The sequence below is a fragment of the Cavia porcellus genome, unplaced genomic scaffold (assembly GCF_034190915.1).
Source record: "Cavia porcellus strain 051 isolate PalLab524CR breed Dunkin Hartley unplaced genomic scaffold, mCavPor4.1 scaffold_1, whole genome shotgun sequence".
NCBI classification, from domain to species: domain Eukaryota; kingdom Metazoa; phylum Chordata; class Mammalia; order Rodentia; family Caviidae; genus Cavia; species Cavia porcellus.
Window position 1 is genome coordinate 188,104,754 of NW_026947484.1, and position 15,933 is coordinate 188,120,686.

The window sequence follows — 15,933 nt, forward strand, 5'->3', positions numbered from 1 at the left end:
CCAAGCTTTCCCAGCAGCTTCCCAGATGACAGAAGCTCAGTGAACACTGGCAGTCATGTTAGTGTGCCTGCTTTGCACCTTCGACAAGCGGTCCACCAGTCTCTTCTTGGATACCTGCCTCTTCAAAGAAGTCCCTTTCATTTTGCTTTTGTGGATGTATTAGAGAGGAAAAGAAGTAGGAACTTCAAGAGATATTCACAAAATAAAGTGACCAAAGGGAGGTATCAAAGATGAAGCTTTAGTTCCCCGCGATGTCACAGTATACATACCAGAAGAAGACCACACCAGGAAACAAGCCAGGGGAACCAGCGCCATATGCAGGCCACCACCAGACTGGAACAGCCAGACCCCAGAGCCTTCCAGCATGTGGACTAGCAAACAAGAAGTACCAGTTCTCTTCCCCTGCTGCCTTAAGCAGCCAACTTACCCAGAGAAACACAGGCTGTGATGATAGCTACCGAGGAGAAATACAATTGGATGCCTGTGGTCCTCTGGTGTTTCACTAACACTGCAGGACTAGGACCAGGGGTCTGATTGTGGGTTCAGAGGATAGTGGTACATGGTGTGGCATCTGGAAGGAATCTCCTTCTGAGGGTTGCAGCTACTGTTGACCCCCTATGGTCTTCTTTTGGAAGTCTTATATCATTTCTATTGTTTTGTTGAGTTGGGTTTTATTCTATTTTGTTCTGTTTGATTGTGTCAAATCCAATGGCAGGAGCAACTATTTAAAAAATAGCAACATTATTATGGTAGCAATTTGGAATTTACTATTGGCTTATTTTGAAGTCCATTATTGTATCCATTGTCTTGTTTTTATTGTTTCTATTCTATTTTGTTCTGTTTGATTTTTACTATGTCTGAAATTAACTGCAGCTATTTTGAAGACATCAAAAGATATCACGGTAACTATTTTTGATTTTGTAATGTTTTGAAGTCCTGTATCTCTTACATTGGTTTGTTTAGATCGGTTTTTATTCTGTTTTATCCTCTTTAAAATAAAATAAAATAAAATAAATATACATACCAACTAATCACAATGAATATAATCATCATAAGTCACAAATGTGAATTTAAAATACCCGACAATAATGATGATGGGAAAATAAGACCTAGAGACAGAGGAGGTGAGGTTGGCGTGAAGCGGTAGAGAGATAAAAAAGAATCTAGATATGTTAAGTACATGTATCTACTGCCTACGGCAAATGCAAACATCATGTACTCACACTAATAAAATTGTAAAAGTTCGTGGATGGTAGTGCACTCACTGTCTAGGTAGGCAAGTAGGCATAAAGGACTGGAGGTCATGAGCTCAGCACTGAACAAATAAATGACTTCAAGGAGCTATCAAGGCATCCAAGTGAAAGCAAATGTTAGTTTGATGCTCAGATTCATAGTTCAGAGGAGAGCTATTCAGGATGGAGCACAAAATGCAAATCACTTTCCTGAAAATCAACAGATATAATCATTAAATACATGAAATAAAAAGAAGAAAAAGACCTAGAGGAATAACAGCATTGGAAGGATAGGGAGACGAGAAATTGGTCGTTGGCTCGAGGGCTGGGGAAGGACCAAGAGTGGTCACATGAGAACCAGCCAGCCAAGGAGGAGCTCGGCGAAGACCAAGTGGCCGATAGCGCTGGGTACTACTGAGGAGTGAGGGACAGTGTCCATGGGATGCAGTAAGGTGGGGACCGCGTGTTAAAGGTGGATTTTGGTGAAAGGATGGCCCGAAGTTAAAGGGATTGAGGACCACGTGGGAGATGTAGCAAGTGTAGACAGCTCTGTGAGGGTACTTAGTCCTGAAAAGAGAAACAGGCAGTACTGGTGTGAGATGTGGGGACTGCAGAGGTTTTCTAAACTGGGAAAGAATGTAGCGTTAGCCTGTGTCTGTGGGAGAGTCAGATGAGCCAGGCTGATTGCATACACCAGAGACAAAAGGACACTGGGTTTTCTCTATAAGACAGAGAGAAGGGGATCCAGGACAGAGGAAGGGACTTCATCATCAGCCTCGCAGAATTCTCATGGATGAGTTCATCTACTTGGACAAGTAAATAGCTGGAGTTTTGTCTTGTTGGTTTTTTAGCACCAAGTCAATTTTAGTATTTCCTTACCATATTATTGTCCTTTTTTAAAACTATCTTTACATCTCACAATTATTTTATTCTTATGAAGCTTGTTTAAAAATACAACTAATGTCTACCAAAGCCATGATTTTTCAAGAACTACTCAAAGAAATGAAATTCAGATATTTTAGAGAAAGAAAAATCTAGAAAACTGTGTTTTGGTATACTTTTCCAGAACATTCTCCAACATCATTTTCACAGTGACTGAAGGAAATTCAAGTGGAAAATTAGATATCAATGACTTATGTTGATCATCACTTTTCTTTTGGACCAGTATTGATCCAGGAAGTGGCTGTCCTGGTCCTCAGCCACTACCCATCCACCTTAGCCACCTGACTCCTTAGAGAGTCCCTGAGTGTCAGTCTTGAATTGCCTAGTGTTGTGTGAATTTTCCAGAGAGACATGAAAAAAATGTCTGCCTCTGAATTGAGAAGGAGCTGACAGTCCAAAGAACAACTTGAGCAGGTCCACTAGGTGAGTCTGCAAGTTTATTAGGGGTGACTGACAGAGCAAGGGACAACTTGTAGGCTGCAGCATCTCCAGAGTCACTAACCCATCCTGGGCTAGGACTCTAATTTTTTAGGGCACCAACTAACTAAAAAAGGATCAAAAGCAAGAAGGGCCCTTGGGGACAGCTGTGTTACTCTGCTTCTATCCCATCCTTATCAGGAAACTGCCGGTTTCGGTAAACACTGTCCTGCCCCAGTGGTGGGTGACCTTGTTGTACAGCAATCTGACACACAGCTGGGGCTAAGCAGTGCAAGATGGAGCTACTCTGGAGAGGGTTCCAAGAACTGGTCTCACCACACCTTGATCACTGACAGTTTGTAGACTGTCTTAGTTACTTTTCTCGCTCATTGTTGAGACAGAATACCTGACACCTAACGTTATTTCTTACAGATTGGAGGTTTCAGTCTATACTCTAAGGCAAAATGACATAGCTGAGGTGCAGCATTTCATGAAGGCTGCAGATGGCAAGCAGGAACAGCAAAAAAGATGCCGGACATGCCTTGTTCCCACCCTTACACTTGTATGCCAGCTCCATCCCCGGGTGGGTGCAACACTCACATAGCCAATCCCAGCTCTAGACAACAAATCAATCACAAATACTCGGTTCAGCCACATCCATCATTGTATGAGGCTTGGGGGGGGGCATCCAAATACAAACCATAACATAGACCCTCACAGATTCAGATTCATTCACATCACAACTCAAAAGACAAAAAGTCTTCCCACAAGAATCTTCACTCAGAAGAATCACCTCTTCTCCCTTCTAAAGTTAAGCATCTGGAAATGATTGAGAATCTCTTTCTTTCCAACTCTGGGAGTATGAATCATTTTTCTACCATCTATTCATCTAGAAAAACCCTCTTTATCACACGTGCTAGTGCTCTCTATGCAGAGATGAAGACCACAGATATGAGTAGATAATGAAAAGAAACATAGCCTTTCACCACTAAGCCATAGATTCATAAAATCTGAAGGGATTTTGAGGCACCATGAGTTAGTAGATTCATCCAATTCGGTCTCTCATTCATGGGATCCCTCATCAATTTCCCTAATAATAGCACTATAACCTCTGTTAGAATCTTGCAGGTAATAGGGAAACTCTACTTATGAAACTAACACTAGGGAGAACGGGACAGTGCCTTAGGATTTCTAAAGGGTGCTCTTTAGGAAAATAGGCTTGATCCCAAGGGCAGAAATGAAACAAAAGGTAAAGCCTCCAAGAAGCAAATTTTATCTTCACATGAGAAAGAAGACCCTGAGAGACAGAGCCAGCCAGAAAGACTTCATAGTCTCATCCTCCGCCCATCTTTCCCCTTCCTTCTGAGATGGAGCGTCCTCCTGCCCAGCCTGCCTATGGTTCACTGTAAATGCAGGAAGAATTCCTGGTTCCCAGCCAAAACAAGTCTGGGAGCTGCTTCTAGTGTGTCCTTCATTATACTGATGGGAAAATAGTGAGCATCCCATTCTTTTCCTAAGAAGCCTGGAGAATCCAATAATGGAGTCATGTCCTACACGGGTCCACACAGCAGACTGTAGAGAGAAAGAATGCTTAGAAAGAGGGGGTCTGGAGGTTTAGCTCAGCGGCATAAGCACCCGTCTTGCTAGTCAGCAGTCGTGAGTTCGATCCCCAGTACCGATAAAAAAGGAAAAAGACCAAAAAAAAAAAAAAAAAAAAGAGCCTTGCTGAACTGCAATTTGCTCAAAGTAGGGAGTACTGGGAACAGAGAGCAGGGGATAGGGATCAGCAAGGTCGTACACATACACACTGTAGAAGGGTCACTGCTCTCACCCACAAAGGACACAACTCTTTTGCTAGTTATATTTTTGCTTACACAAATAGTATCAGACTTTCCTAAATCCCTGAAAGCTGGTGTTTAAAGCAGTAGTTTTGGACATCATTAGTTTTTTATTATTATGAACATCTCTCTCTGCGTACATATAAATCTACCTCATTCATTTTACAAGTTAAATAGTATTCCATTAAGAGGATACACATAATTTGTCTCTTATTGGACATCTGAGACACTCGCAAGTCTTTCTAAAACCTTTGTGAAAATCCTTATGCACACACTGGTGTGCTGCACTTCTGTTAAAGCTCCAAGTTTTTCACCTAATAAGCAGTTGGCACCTTTGTGCCTACATCCCTGTGCATATATCTGAGTACTTCTGAGTGTAAATTCCTTAAAGAAGAATTGATAGGCCAAAGACAATGAATATTTTTTAAAGGTACTACCAGATTCCCCTCCAAAAGACTCACCAATTTACATGTGGGAGTTTAAGGGAACTCTTACTTCCCCCATATTGATTACCACTTTTAATGTTTGCTAATCTGTTGGGTGGAAAGGAGGCTTTAAAAGTTGCATTTCCCTGTCATTGATGAGTTTGAACATCTTTTCATATCTTTGTTGATATTTTTATTTCTTATCCAGGGACTTGTGCATATGCATCCTCTGCTAGTTTCTGTAATTATGTTGAGATGTCTTTTTTCATATTGATTCAGAGGGGTTCTTTATATGATTAACACTTGATAAATGCTTTATCTGTTTTACATGCTGCAAAAATTGTCGCCTGGCCTGTCATTCATCTTCTAACTTTGCTTATCTGTTCATTTTTCTAAAAATTATTCAAATTTTCTCATTAATTTTTAAAGACATTTTCTAGCTTCAGGACATTGATCCTGGTCATTAACCTTAAAAAATATTTCTGTTTCCTTTTTTGCTCTGGACTTGGTCGATTTAGAAGATATTTTAAGTTTATTTAGACACATAAACTTTTGCATACCATAGGTGTTTGGGATGGTATTCCTCATTTGGAGATGAAATCCTGATCAATATCTTCTTCAGGTTCTCTTAGCTATTTTTTTAATGCATCTGGAATTTATTTTGTTGTGTGGTATGCCATAGGAATCTTGCTTCTTTTTTTCCAAAATAATTGGTCAAATTTCCCAATATCTTTCATCAAATTAGTCATTCTTTCCCTCAGATTTAGAATCCCAACTGACTCATACGCTTAATTTTTATTTGGACTTAAAAGACAGAAATGATTGTAATCAACAATCTTAACTTCACTTGCAGGGGTGAGATGAAGTTTTATTTATTTTGGACAGGAAAGGGGTGTGTGGTGTGGGATAAAATCAGGGGGAGGCGGTTAAGATAGTCATGGAATTTATTGTGAAAAAGGAAAGTCTGCGAAAGAAATGACAACAGAAAAACTACTGAGTCATAGAAAGGACATGTTATTTTTTTTAATGACTTCAAAAAGGCCCCAAGCAAGGATTATTTAGGAGGACCTTAAAATAGAAGATGATGCGAACAGAATTGGACTCGCAACACAAAAAAAAAAAGTTCCCAAGCAGTCCACCCTGCCGTCTAACCTAGTGGCTGCCATAAAATACATGTCAAGGTTCACTAATTAATTAACAAAGGCAAAAGGAATACAGAAAACTGGACAACACCGAATACCTTTTATTGAGTACCTACTATGGTCCAATCTGTACAGTCCCTTCCCACACATTTTACTTTATAAAATATATGAAATGAAATTCCCACAGTCTTCCAGACGTGCTGGCACATACCTGTGATTCTAGCACCCTGGAAAACTGAGGCAGCGTCACAAGTTTGAGCCCAGCTGGGCATTGTTAAACACCCTGATCAATTTCCTTCCAGTCCTGTTCTGTTACATATGTTTCATGGCAGGAGCTATCATTTATTAAAGCTTTATTCCAATGCCCAGAGCTGATAAGTATTAACACAATACAAGTTTAAGCTTTTGAAAATACTTTTGTAACAATCTTGTGACACAGCTACTATTATTACCATAATTGTACAGATAAAAGAAATTGGGACTCTAGAAGGTAAGCAATGTGTCCATTCTTTTTTAAATTTTTATTTATTAGTGGTACGTTTGTAAAATATAATGTTTATATTCTTGTGTGGAGCTGGTACATATACATAAACATCTTAATTCCTTTTCTTGCCCATTTATTTCCTTCCTTTCCCTGCCTCCTTCCTCCATCTCTTAATCCCTTCCCCTCTCAGAAAAATCTTTCCGCTTCCTATCATCTTTTATTTCACTGCCTATTTATACTTTGCATTTACTGTAAGAGAAGCCATTCAATATTTAAGCTTGTGTATCTGATTTATTTCATCTAACAATATCGTTTTGAGCTGCATTCATTTTCCTACAAATATGACTTAAATTTATCTTTCCTTATAGCACAATAGCTCTGCATTTTGTGTAAACCACGTTTTCCTTATCCATTCAACACTTAAACTTGTATCAGGCAAGTTTCCCACATCATTAACTATTCCACGGAAAGGTTCGCTTAATGACTGTGTAATATTCCATCAAGTGGGCAGGTCGTCATTTATTTAACCACTTAAGTACTTATGTTCAGTTGTCAGTGATTTTTAATAAAATAGTAAGTGTGCTTAGGAATATCTTTGTATTTAAAACTTAGGAATGCCTGAGCGCTCATCTAAAAAGAAATTAACAGTACTCTTATTGGTTGATTTTTTTTCAGGCTCTTCCCACATACTGTCAAATTGTCTTCCAAAAAGTTTCTACCATTTTACATTCTGTGCACCATAAAACAAAGCGCTCATCTTATATTCTAGCCAATATTTTACATGCTGATTTTATTGGCGTTAGTGGAGATTGACATTAGGGCCTTGGCACTGAATTTCCATCCTCATCCCATTCTGATTTGTTGTTTTGAGACAAGATCTCACACGTTTCCCAGGCTGGACTCAAACTTGCTTCAGCCTCCCAGGAAGCTGGGATTACAGGCATGAGCCATCACACCCCACTAAATCCTAATTTTAATGGATAAGCAATTATACATCATGATTATAGTTCATTTTTATCATACAGGACAAACAAAACGGACTTTAGGCCTTCTAAAAATTTTAATGAAGATATGACAGTAAACAAGACAGACATCCCCACCCCATCCCCACACCCTCTGCCTTCCTGGAGCTCACAAACCAAAATAGGGGTGCATTAAACATGCAACCCTGAGCTCCAACTGTAAGTTCTATCATAGCCATTTTGCGGTGCTTGGTGTTTAATGGTCTTTTTTAAAGTACATTAACAGCAACAACTCATTTGACACAACAGCCTTTGAGATAGGTATTGTTATCATTATTATTTCCATTTTACAGATGAAGAAACTGAATCTCCACGAGGTTCACACAACACCTACCCAAGGTCATACAAGCAGAAAGGCACAAAAACAAGGTTCCAACACCAGCTTTCCAAAGAGCACCCTTCACCGCTGCACCTCACCGCCTGCCTCCCGCAAAAGGGCAGAAATACAGGGCGCTGCGGCTCCCGGAGAGAATACAAACACGCAGAAAGATGAAAACAAAGCAAACGAGAACAGACAGAAAAAGAAAAAGAATCAGAATGGCAGGAGCCTTTTTGAGTCTCAGAAATACTGGCATGCGGCCCTGCGCTGCGCCTTTCTTGCCTCCAACGCCGGAGAGGGGGACACGTGGTCAGCGGTCACACACTGGTCAGCAACTGCCCCACTCCAAAGGCCCAGGAAAGGGAGAGAGTGGAGGAAGGAAAGGGGCAGGGTTCTACCTTCCTAGACCTCAGACAGGTGGAAAAGAAAAGGCTCAACCCCAGCAGCACTCCGAGCTGGTGAGAGGAGGAGAAAATGGAAACACCTACTATTCCTGCCCGCTGGCCCCGGTAGCTTAAAAGGGGCCTGGAACTGGGCGCCCCCGCTGGCGGAACCCGCGGCTCTGCAGCGCTCCCGCGGCTGCAGTCCTGTGGGCTGCAGCGCCATCTAGCAGAGGTGGAGTGCAATGGCATCATGGCCACAGGGCAGTCCTTGGAGTCCAAAGGCTGAGGGCATACGAAGTGTGCATCATGCTAGATGTCGAGGTCCCTGTGCTGGAGGAACAAAGGTCTGCCTCGGAGAAATTCACGGTCCAGCGTGGAGGGCCATCACAGAAGCCACGATCCTATTTTCAAAACAAGAGATGTGTCAGAATGGTGAATAGTGGTCAACGCCCCAGGAAACCGAGCTGGGCACCAGCGGGATGGTGGCTTTCAACTCCATGTAGGGAAGAACCTTCCTACCCAGACGGTGCCCTGGGAGGAAAGCATTTCTTGTGATTCCAAGTACGCAATCTAAGACCAGATGACTAATGTCAAGGCTGCTTCTTGCCTTGTGTAGGGCAGGAAGTCATCTAGTCCAATGCACTATCTGTTGCTTTTAAACATCTAATTGAGCTCTGCTTTCTAGGGGAATATGATTTGGCAGGTCATCTGGGAAGACAGCTGTCTATGTTTATAAATTTCAAAGTCATGAGCAATGCTCAAAATCAGAATCCAAAATACATTACCTTGTTTTCCAGAGTAAGTCATTAGATTTCAGCTGGAAATGTGAGGAAGAGGCTGAGGTGCCTTTGTCAAAGCGGAAATGGGAGGAATGGGCCGGAGAAACAGAAGGCACTTCAGCCTCAGCCCCGAGAGTGTGTTTTCATTCTGAGAAGCTGCCAAAGGCTGTCACATTTTGATAGTCATAGAGGGTCTAGAGGTAGTTCTAGGTACTGTCTTAGAATAATTAAACAAAAGAGCACATCAAGAGATTGCTATTAAAACACTGCAGAGACTACATACAAGCACATGGAATATAAAAGGAAACCCCAAACGCAGTCCACAGTTAGGAGGGGAGCACAGTTAGGAGGAGGCACAATACGACCTGGCCACAAAGCACTGAGCCTCAGAGCAGAAAGGGCCTCGCGCCTAACACAGGTGAGCAGCACTGACTTGCAGTGGAGAACAAGGTGACATTCCAACTGGGTCACTGGCAACACAATATTTGAACCCAAAATGAAGCAGGGGAAGAGTTTCTCAGAGGAAACAGCAGGGTGGGCAAAAGCATGGAATCTGAAAGCCTGGACTAGAGGTGGGGTGGGTGCCCCCTGCTGCCACCAGAGCACAGGGAGTGCAAGGGGTGAGGGACAAGAGCAGAGGTGTCATGAGCCATTCCACGCCTAGGACTGTCCCCAAGGAATTTAAAACATGCTCCATGTATTGCACACCAATAGAGGCAGAGGCCTTGCTCTTAACAACAAAAAGTAACAACAACCCAACTGTCCATTAACTGGTGGATGCATAAATAAAACGTGGTGGGTCATTAGCCACCAGCAATTAGAGAATGGAGTACTAATACATGCTATAGCATGAATGAACCTTAGAAAGATTCTAAATAAAAGAAACCAGGTACACAAAAAAACCACTATATGTGGTTTTATTCCATTTATATGAAAAGTCTGGAACAGGCAAATCTAAGAGGCAGGACGTAGCCTAGGGCTGGGAGTGTGGCAGGGGGTGTTAGGATCAGGAGTGATGGCTGGAGGGTCTAGTGTTTCCTTGGGGAATAATGAAAATTGGTGATGAGAAGAGTGACACAACTCCATGAATGAAAACCACTGACCTACACGTTTCAAATGAGTAGATTGTGTGGTATATGAATTATTGCAACAAAGCTATAACCAAAAAAGCGGTCCTTTCCTGGAGTCAGTGTGAGAAGTACTAAAATAGTCCACAGAGAACACTTAGTCTGACTGTCCCCCAAGACACTGAAGAAAACATGAAGGGTCAGAAGAGGGAAGCTGTGTCCAGGACCCTGCAATGGCCAATGACACTGCTGTGAACAGAATACAGGACCCTGCCTCCCTCCCCCTGTGTGTGCCATGTTCCTCCTGACTTTCTACTCCTAAACCTCAGCCCCCAAGCAAAATTCCTGGTCACAGCTGCCTGAGTCTCCTCACCCATACAAAGAGAAATGGAGCTGGAATATTACTGTCCTGATTGCAGACTTGGAAGAACAGCTGTCAAAAACAGTCCTACTAGATGGTCATCCAGCAGCCCTTAAATGTTCTTAATAACATGGACCTCCCAATATCTCTACTCCAATATCTGAGCAGCTTGGTGAAGCACAGAATTCTGTCTCTCTGTGGCTGTCTGTGAAGGGAGCTCCCAGGAGCACACCTTGGCCGGAGCTCATTGGAGGGCTTAGAACAAATACCAGTGGGGTTCTCTTAGTTACTTTTTACTCGTTGCTGAGACAAAATACTTGATACGCAAAGTGGGAAAAAAAAGATTGATTTCTTACAGTTTTTGGAGGTTTCAGTCCATACTCAGTTGGCTCCAAGGCAAGGTGGCATGGCTGGGCCACAGTTCATGGCGGCTGCAAACAGCAAGGCAGAAACCGGCACAAGAGGGTGAGACACACCTTCTTCCTGCCATTACATCACATCCTGGCTCCACCCCTGGGCCAGTGTAGTACTCACACCCCCAATCCAAACCCTAAACAATGAACCAATCACAAATGCACAATGCAATTGCATGAGGCAACATAAACCATGACAGGTTCCAATCCCTTCCCACCGGAGGTTAAGTTTTTGAAGGACAAGGTTGTGTTTGACTGTGTAACCCTGTCTGCTGCAATAAGCCAGGCAGGCAGCTGTGACTGGTGAAGGAAGGAGAGTGAGCCAAAGGACCGGTACTGCTAACCACGCCCTTCCCCACCGTAGTTCGACCCTTGATTCCCAGTGAAGTTACTCGTTACTCGATCTGAGAGCTCTGGCTACTACCAGGGCTCCTCCAGCGCTTTGACCTGTCTTCTTCCTAACCCGCATTGCCATCTTGTGAAGACCAAACTTCAACTTTTCAGGTGCTTGCTGTGCTTAGAAATCCCTCCACTTTCCCAGCTCATCCCTGAGACTCTCCAGCAAGACTCACCACCCTGGCAAACTTGAGTGCCAGTTCTAGGAGCCACTGGATGCCCAGGTCAGCATCTCTTACCTTTGTAGATAATACACCATGCCTTCACCAACGTGAATGCCCTTCCCTGGCTTCCCTGCCTCTGACTATACCAAAGATGAGAGAAAAAATATCTTAGTGAGTTAAGAAGTACATTTTCATTCCCTTTTTTAAAACCCCCAGATCTTCTCCCATTAAAACAAAACTAGAACGCTAAGACACCCAGCACAGCAGCCTCTGTGAACAGAGGTGGTATCACCAGAAAGCACAAGGGAAGCAAAAGACTGAGCTCTGGGCTATTGAAATGGACTTTTGAAATTTCTGGCAAGCACAGTCTTGGAAGCCAGAATTCTGGTTTGGGAGAGCTGGTCACTATAAAATAGACAGCCTCTGAGTTCCGGGAGCACGGTTTGGGACACAGAAGAGGAAGTGGGACTTCACCCAGACATCTGCAGCTTTTCCTTCTCCCGTCCTCTGTCCCCCCATCTTGGTGGCTCGGCACATCGCACCTCCTTCTCACCCGTACTGCTCCAGGGCGCGCCTTCACTCCTGGCCCTGGGCTGCTGTCACAGCTCTGCACCCAGCACTGTGTCCTGGGTTTGTTTCTCTTGACCAAATCAGGCCCACTGCCCGTTTTGAGTGTTTTTCTTTGGTTGGTTGGTTTGGTGTTTGTTTGTTTGTTTCTTTCTTTCTTTCTTTCTTTCTTTCTTTCTTTGTTCATTTTGGTGCTAGGAATCCAACTCATGCCCTCAAGCTTGCCAAGCAGGTGCTGTGCCACTGAGCTGTATCCCTGGTTTCGATAAATAAGGTTTTATTGAAACACAGTCACATTCACTTGCAGGTTCCCTGTTTCGGCTTTCTTCCTGGGAAGGGAGCCCCACGGAGTGACCAAGGCAGGCTGGCCCAACAGCTCGATATCACCTTCTGGGCACTTTACAGAAGTTTCCACTGGCCCGTGTGCTAGATGCTAGAGGCATCAGGTGAGCAGGAGAGGTAGGGTCTCCTGCTGCTCCGAGCACTGTAAGCAAAGCCACCCACGGAGCAGCCTGGCCCTTCCGCCCTTTGTGCCGTACCCTCCCTCCACCCCCGAGTCCTCTGAAGGCCTAGTGACCCCTAAACATTTCAGAATTCTTAGATCAGTAAAAATAATTTTTAACGACAAAAGAGGCTCACAACACTGTCTGGTAGATATATTTTAAAAACCAACCTACTGGCTAACATCACCCCCATTTATAAGGGGAAACGTGGTAATATTACAGAAATACCAAGGTTCTCATCTCAAAGCCAAACAACGCTTCCTCCAGTAGCATTAGCTTTAAGAAAGTCATCATCCTGGCTTTATTTTTCTCCTTTTGTTATAGAAAGGTGACTCTTTTGTTATAGAAAGGTGACTGTCGCAGGTCTGTGATGGACATGTAGGAATGTGAACCTGGTCTAGGCACCCCGGTTTACTTGGCTACCCAGTCTTTGAGACCCTCCCCAGGTGGGGGCCTCTGGAGAGTTCCTGCCCCTCTCCTCATCGCTGTGTGTGGCTCGGGCTCACAGGAGCATCTAGCCTGTCAGCAGCACAGATGAGAGACGCAGCTGCGGGTGTCCCTGTGGGCAGCGGAGCAAGGTGGCAGGGACCCAGGAGGGCTCCCGGCATGTGATCTTTCCGCTGACACACACAGGAGAGCCCAGTGACAGTCGTGCCCACAGCCCCATGGCAGGGGCTCTCCCCCACATACCGCACCCAGTGAGCATCCGCTCCCTGCCAGGTCTCACATGACCAGGATGCCATGAGGGCTCCGGGTGGCCACGGCCAGCTCCCGGTCAGCAGGTGGTGGCAGCAGGCACTGAGAGAAGCCGCCGTCCTGGCAGGCAGCCCCAGGATAATGGGTACTCACCGCTCACATGAAGCTTCTGGAAACCTCTCAGGCAATCCCGAGGTCTGTGGGAAATAAATCATGGCGCTACCATGAAGGGAATCTCAGCAGGGCCTGGTGCCAAGGACACTCTTCTGCCTGACTCTCTCTCGAGACAAGCATTGTCCAAAAGCTCCCACCTTCTCCTGTACCCCCCAATGTGGGCAAGAGATGAACATTAAGGACCCTATTTTTATTTTTTCACAAATGGGATGGGTCTGTCTGTTTGTAGCAGTCTTCATTTTACAGATTAAAGGTTTCCTTGTGCTCCCGAGCTGATCTACAGTTACTGCGTTTCTCAGTAGTTATTTAATCCTGTGTCCCCCTTGTGACACGCAGCAGTAGAAAGTAAAGCTAAATTTCCATGGGTAATTAGTCAAAACTGAAGGTTTTATAATCCCCTTACTGAAACGCCTCACAGTTCCGAAGGAAACAAGCCTGGAGGTGAAAGAGAATTGTTCAAAGCCTCAGCACTAAAACAGAAACTAGACAGAAGATTTTCTGGTCAGTTAAGACCTTCCTCCACTACACCCTGAGTCCTGCTGGCCATTTGCTAACACCCAGAATAAAAGTGATTTTTCTCCTAGGAATGGGAACTTTGGGGCCAACCCTGGCTCATGGTGCAGAAGGGGTTTCAGGGAAAAGGAAAAGTTACAGGACAGGCCCTGTACGGATCCCTCAGAGCCACACTTCCACTAAGGGCTGACAGGACAGGCCAAGCTCTTAAATAATGACACCACAAAGTTTGAGTTTGATTTTGATCACTTAAATACTAACACCCCCGACATTGAGCCCAATGCTGGAGGAGAGGAGAAGAGCCTGGTGAAGGTCACACAGTTGGGCGGAAGAGGGTATTAGGGGCTCGGTCTCGAGGGTCAGAGTCCTCCAGTCAGCAGTCCTGTGCCGAGGCTGATGGCCAGCCTGAGCCTTGGAGCTTCGTCTCAGCTTTCCCCACAGACGGTCAGCTGCTCTTCCAGACCACTTGGTGCCAGGCTGATACTGCATTCCTCTCCTTGGCCCCAGTGCCAGGGACACAGTCACTGCCTGGACTCGTAACGGGACCCTTCCCGTCGCCTGATGCTGCCCCCCGCATCGTGATTCCTTGTGTTGTAGCCCAGGGAACAGCTGGCCAGGACTGGCAGGCAAAGCTCTGAGTCAGGCCTGGCTGGCCCGTGGGGGTCACCTGCCCTCCAGGAGGCTTGGGTTTACTGCCCTCTTGCCATGTGTCACAGGAGGACACATTGAACTGTCCCTGTGACATGAGGGCGTGGAGCCAGCTGCTGAGGACAGGCAGGGAGAAAACCCAACAGACGTCCAGGTGGCCTCCCTTGCCTGAGGGTGTCCTGGGGACACAGAGGAGGAGACAGTGGTATCAGCTCCCTGCCACACGTTGGGATGGAGAGGATGATGAGACCTAATCTTGACCACAGAACGCCCAGTTCCCAGCATGCCTCCTGCACAGCCTAGCTCATGCGCCTGTCTAAGAATGCAGCGGGCCAAACCAACACATGGCAGACTGGGAGGACACCTTTCTCGGCAGGAGGAGCCAAAGGCATCAGCCGATGTCCCCCAGATGCTGAAGCCAAGGACCTCCAAGTTCTGTTAGAACGTTAAACCACTGTAAAGTCAGCACAATCATCGTCATCACGGTACGTGAAGATAGACCTGAGGACCTCCGTGGACCCCCACGTGATCTTATTGCTGTTTTCGCCTCACCCTATGAAGAGCAATTTATAGGCAGGCAAAACCAGCCATCTATAGAACAGATAGTACAGGAGCCCAAAGAGAATTCCTACCTGCGCCAGGCTGAGTGGGTGCCCTGTGGTCTTCATCACAAACATGGGTAGAGGGATCTTGGAGATTCACCGTGGCCCCTCCAAGCACATCCAAATGTAAATGTGATTCTTCAGCACAAGCAGCTTGGTCCCCACTATGTCCAGTAAGCCTCACACACAGGCAGAAGTTGCAACTCCTGCCGGTCCAGCCACAGACAACAGAGCTTACAAAGACAGTGGGTGCAGAAAGAAACCCTGGTCAGGACCCGCACCAGCCTTGGGGAAAGTCCAGCTCTGCTTCTAATGATCTTGGCCTTTGTCATAACGCTCGGTTTCACTGGGCCTCAGTTTCCTGACCTGTAAAATGGCCATGTGAGTCTCTCTTACCTCTTCCCTGGAGTGTGGCAGGTATCAAATGAGGGAGAAGAATCTTGGAAGCCATAAGATAGTTTTACAAAAGGCTGCAGCAGAAGGATCACCAAAAGTTTGAGGCCAGCCTGGGTTACAGAGTGAACTGAAAGCAGGGCTGATCCACATAGTGAGACCCTGTCTCAGAAAAACAAGATGAAACCAAAAAAAAAAAAAAAAAAAAGAGCTAAGTTTCATGTTATGTATATTTCACCACAATTCTTAAAATGAATCATTGTTTTTAAAAATCAGCATGAGGAGGGAGCGTTTCAAGAACAGGAAGAAGCCAACAGAAGCAGAGCTTATGCAAAGGCTCAGAAGTGCAAGAGCAGCATGTGTGTTAAAGGGTGGCACGTGGGCTGGTGGGCGCCCCTGCAGGCCCTGTCACCTCAGAGGCTTACAACAATCAAACTGAGCCCAGGATAGGAG

The 15,933-nt window shown here is 45.1% G+C and overlaps 1 long non-coding RNA gene across 2 annotated transcripts; it reads right to left on the reverse strand.

Annotated features, from left to right (window-relative positions):
* Window positions 1-5,906: 5,906 nt before the first annotated feature.
* LOC134470456 (uncharacterized) lies at window positions 5,907-15,673 on the reverse strand. Of its 2 annotated transcripts, XR_010039342.1 has the most exons (5): window positions 15,484-15,673; window positions 15,118-15,320; window positions 13,304-13,347; window positions 10,768-10,842; window positions 5,907-8,605 (listed from the first exon to the last, which is right to left on the reverse strand). It is a non-coding gene; the product is annotated as an uncharacterized LOC134470456 (long non-coding RNA). The 2 variants fall into 2 exon arrangements; XR_010039341.1 differs by having other exon boundaries at window positions 15,118-15,673.
* Window positions 15,674-15,933: the final 260 nt, after the last annotated feature.